The following is a 5,261-nucleotide window of genomic DNA, read 5'->3' as shown; positions in this document are numbered from 1 at the left end:
CTTTCCATACAGCAGTTCACATATACTTTGTCTCATGACATTGACTACAATTTACCACAATGCAACAGCTCCCCTCCCATTCCCTCCCCATAGTTACCTCTTCCCTGTGTCCTTCCCTCCATGAACTCCTGCCCCCTGAGCTGTCTCCCTGTACATACACAGCACTATTATTCTCCCATGATTATTTTCTCCAAGGAGTGTATCTACCTAATGTAAATGTTTACCTCATATGCCTGTCTTTTGGTTGGTTGGAAGCCACAGGAGTGGGTTCAATTCCAGAACTGAAGGCAGCTAGGGGCCACAGTCTCAGAGGTTCCATCAGTCTCTATCAGACTAATAAACCCGGTCATTTTTTTTTTTAATTAATGATTTTGAGTTTTGTTCCACATTATTCTCCCACTCTATCTAGGATCTCCTACATAGATCCCCCTGAGTGGTTGACAATGGTAGCCGGGCACCATCTAGTTCTTCTGGTCTCAGTTGTGTAGGCTGAGGATCGCATGGTGTACCAGCTGCTTGGACTGTTTCCATAAATCTTTGGTTTTCTTAATTTTTCTTTGCTCTGGACGAGGAGAGACCCATCGTTGGATCTAGATGGCTGCTTGCAAGCTTTTAAAATCCCAGTCACTACTCGCCAAAGTAGGAGGTGAAACAATGTTTTGTGTAGTATGTTATGCCAATTATCCCCTGCATAAGTGCTAATATTTTTGACTCCATATCTCCCTCCAGCTTCCACTCATTTCTCTGGTCCCCTTCACAGAGATTCTTCAGTAGAGTTTTTTTAGGCCCACAGATTTTAGTTTCTCTCTGCCATTCTCTCTGGAACCCAATCCAATCAATCTTTCTCCTTCCCTGCATCCCCATGAACCACCCTAAGCATGCTGGCTGATGAAGTACACATTGCAAGATGCAATGGGCCATTTTAGTCTCATCTCAGCTCAGTCTCTCAACAACATAGATTAGTGGATCACCATTTCCTTCTTGAAACAGTTTCTTCAGTGTCTTTCTACTTCCATTCTGTCTCCTAACCCCTCATCATACTCCTTTGCTGGATGTTGTTGTTGTTATGCGCTGTCGAGTCCGAGCCAACTCATAGCAACCCTTCCTTGGGTTTCTGAGGCGGTATCACTATGGAAGTAGATTGCCCTACCTTCCTTTCCAGCAGTGGCTGGTGGGTTTGAACCACCAGCCTTCTGGTTAGCAGTCAAGTGCCTTAGGATACTCCTCTCTTTTCTCCCTGTATAGATTGAAAGTTTGCCTGGACCTGGTTCTGAACCTCTTCTCATTGTCTCAACTCTCTGACAGCTATTTTCAACCTTGACTCCTCCCCTAGATCCCAGACCTTTTCTCTGTATTGCAAATGCCTGTTCTGAATCTCCACTTTGTGCGTAATACACATTTCAAACTTATGTCCAAAGGCAAACCCTCAGTTCCCCTCTCTAGACCTGTATCTTTCCATTTTCCTAACATGGACCCTCCACTCCTCCTATTATTTAGGCCAAAACTTTTAGAGCATCTTTGACTCCTCCTGTTCTCTCTCATCCTATGTCTGATCCATCATCATATATTACCAGTTATGGCTTCAATATATGCCTGGATCAACTGCTGGCTACAACTTCTACCACTACCACCTCAGACCCACCTCATTGGCCTCTGCTTCTACTCTTGTACCCCATGCAATACCAGTAACGCTTCTAAACATAAATCAGGGCACATCATGCCCTAGCCAAAATCCCTTGTGACTTTTCTTTGCACCCAGCATAATCTCAAATCTTCACTTTATCCAATACCCTGAGTGTCCCGCCCACAGCCTGAGCATCTGAAGATAATTAAAAAATGGTTGCAGCAATATCTTGACAGGGAACTTCCAGAAATGCAAGCTAGATTCAGAGGAGGACGTGGGATGAGGGATGTCATTGCTGATGTCAGATCGATCTTGTCTGAAAGCAAAGAATATCAGAAAGATGTTTACTTGTGTTTCATTGACTATGTAAAATCATCCAACTGTGTGGATCACAACAAATTATGGATAACATTGAGAAGAATGGGAATTGCAGAACACTTAATTGTGCTCATGAGGAACCTGTACATAGACTGGGAGGCTGTTGTTCAAACATACCAAGGGGATACCACATGGTTTAAAATCGGGAAGGTAGTGTGTCAGGTTTATATCCTTTCACCATACTTATTCAATCTGTATGCTGAGCAAATAATCCAAGAAGTTGGATTATATGAAGAGGAACGCAGCATCAGGATTGGAAGAAGGCTCATTAACAACGTGCGATATGCAGACGACATAACCTTGCTTGCTGAAAGTGGGGGTGAGTTGAAGCACTTAGTGATGAAGATTAAAGACTGTAGTCTGCAGTATGGATTACATCTCAACATAAAGAAAATGAAAATCCTCACAACTGGACCAATAAGAAACTTCATGAAAAATGGAGAAAATATTGAGATTGTTGAAGATTTCATATTGCTTGGTTCCACAATCAACACCAATGAAAGCAATAGTCAAGCAATCAGATGCCATATTGCACTGGGCAGATCTATTGCCGAAGACCTCTTTCAAGTGCTGAAGAACAAAGATGTCTCCTTGAAGACTAAAGTGTGTCTAACCCAAGCCATGTTATTTTCAATTGCCTCATGTGCATGTGAGAGCTGAACAATGAATAAGGAAAACTGAAGAAGAGTTGATGCTTTTGAGTTGTGGTGTTGGTGAAGAATACTGAAAATACCATGGATGGCCAGAAGAACTAACAAAGCTGGAATTCTCCTTGGAAATGAGAATGGTCAGACTTCATCTCAACTACTGGGTCATGTTCTCAGAAGGGACCATTCCCTGGAGAAGGAAATCATGCTTGGTAAAGTGGAGGGTCAACGAAAGAGGAGAAGGCCCTCAACGAGATGGATTGACACAGTGGTTGCAACAATGGGCTCAGGCATAGCAGTGAGTGTGAGGCTGGTGCAGGACCAGGCAGTATTTTGTTCTGTTGTACACAGGGTTGCTATGAGTCAGAGCCAACTCAATGACACCTAACAACAACAGCAACAACAACAACAACAACAACAACAACAGCTTCCTTTTCCATAGACTCCTCATACACGGTCCTCATAGGACATTTGCTCTTGTTGTTCTCTCTGCTTGGAATGTGTTCCATAGATATTCTGAAAGCTTGTCTTATTCCCTTCAGGTGACTTCACACATCATCATCTCTGAGAGGATTTCCAGAATATTCCATTGTCAAGATATGCCCTATTACTCTCTCTTCCCATTACTTCATTTTCTTCAGGGCACTTACCATTATCTGACACAATTTTATTGATTGTTTTTTTTATTCCTTCATTATTCATCTCCTCATAGGAGGTGAACTTCAAGGAGGCACAGATTTTGTCCTTTCTGATTCCATGGTGTCATCAGTGCCTTGAACAGAGCCTGACATAGAACAGACTCTCAGCCATCTGACAAATGTGTGAGTGATAGGGTGGCTTATTCTCAATATAATCTGCTGGATGGAATATTCTGTTGTCTTTATCAGTGAATTTCCAACCTTAAAACAGGAATCAATGTGTAAATGGCCTGGCCTCTCTCTCATCACTAGGTCTCATCTGAAGGCATCCCCTAATGCCAGAGTAAGAGCACACCTGTGGTGGTTAAGTTTGTGTGTCAACTTGGCTGAACCTGGTTGAGTGGCTGGGCAGCTGAATGTAGTTATTCCCCATGGCAAGACTGGTAATTAACTCCATGGTGGAATCTATTGGAGCAGCTGAGTAGCTGCTTTGGTTATGTGGTCTGCTTCCTGTATAGAAGAAACAGCTTTGGGAATGGTCTTTAGCTTATGGTACACTTGAACCCTGCATGTAGCCGTGTCGTTGTTCAGCAGCTTGCCATACTCTGCCGACCTTGGGACTTTGAATGGACTTGAATTAATGGCTTGCCATGTGGTTTGATAACATCGGGACTGTGCCTTTTTATTTGTCGACCTTGGTCTTGTCAGCCTCAGCAGCTAGCAGCTGAGTGAAGAAAAGCCTCTAGCTCCAGTGGGCTGGGAGTAGAAGGCAGAGCTGAAGCCCAAGGTTGAGGGGTTTTCATCCACCCCCTACAGCCTGGCACTTGGCACTTGGACTTCTACCCTCCAAACTGAGGATAAACTGTTTGTTCAAGCCATCCCATTTGTGGTATATTCTTGTCAAAGTGGCACTGTTGTTGTTGTTGTTATTTGCCGTCGAGTTGCTCCCGACTCATAGCGAGCCCTCCTTGGGTTTCCGAGGCAGTATCACTACGGAAGTAGGATTGCCCAACCTTCCTTCCGAGGAGTGGCTGGTGGGTTTGAACCGCCAGCCTTGTGGTTAGCAGTCAAGTGCCTTAGGCACTATGCTACCAGACCAAAACACCTCCTTAGTTGTGGCATTGGTCTGATACCACATCAGGAGCACTATGCCCTTTCCTGTCAGCAGCACCAGAGAAGGTGACAAAGAACATGCTTTGTGTGATAATTGAGGTTGTGTATCCAATTGGCTGGGCCATGATTCTAAGTGGCTTAGCAGTTATGATGCTGTCATTCCCATGATGAGATCTGATGTCATATAATCACCTCCATAATGAGATCTGCTATGAGAAGCCTATCAGTTGAAAGGGGGTTTATTTCTGGGTGTGGTCTGCTTCCAGTATATGTGGAAAAGCTCTCTGACTTTTTGCTTGATCTGGATTTTGCGTCTGGCTTATCATCATCTGACCTCTAATTCTTGGACTTGAAACAGAGGCCTGCCATATTGCCTGCCAATCTTAGGACTGTTGCTTTTGTAGTCTGTGAGCCAACAGCCTACAATTTTACCTGCTGATCTTAGATTTGCCAGCCTCTGAAGCCAGCAACCAGCTGTATTGCCTGCCTATTTTGGGTTCATCAGTCTCTGCAGGTATATGAGTCAGGAGAAGCCTCTGGGTTGACATCTGACCCATGGACTTGGGAATTGCCAGCTTCGACAATGCATGACCCATTTCCTTGAGATAACCTTCTATATATGTATATAATATATGTGTAATATATATATTTTTATAAATGTATATAGTTTATAAGGAGCTCTAGTAGCAGCACAGTGACTAAAGCATCTGACTGCTAACCAGAAGGTTGGTGGTTCAAACCCACCAGCCACTCTGTGGAAGCAAGACTGGGCAATCTACTTCCATAAAGATTTACCACCACAGAAACCCAGTGGGAGTCGCTATGAGTTGGAATTTACTTGATGATGGTGGGTTTGTTTTT

General features: G+C 43.7%; 1 protein-coding gene across 1 annotated transcript in view; it reads right to left on the bottom strand.

Moving 5' to 3' along the window:
* Positions 1–5,261, bottom strand: part of TRPM1 (transient receptor potential cation channel subfamily M member 1) — a 219,368-nt gene that overhangs the window by 64,371 nt on the left and 149,736 nt on the right. The gene's annotated exons all lie outside the window — the stretch shown is intronic.

The sequence above is a fragment of the Orycteropus afer genome, unplaced genomic scaffold, assembly GCF_000298275.1.
Source record: "Orycteropus afer afer isolate SDZICR_OR568_19922 unplaced genomic scaffold, OryAfe1.0 scaffold00256, whole genome shotgun sequence".
Taxonomy (NCBI): domain Eukaryota; kingdom Metazoa; phylum Chordata; class Mammalia; order Tubulidentata; family Orycteropodidae; genus Orycteropus; species Orycteropus afer.
This window is presented reverse-complemented; position numbering and strand designations above follow the sequence as displayed.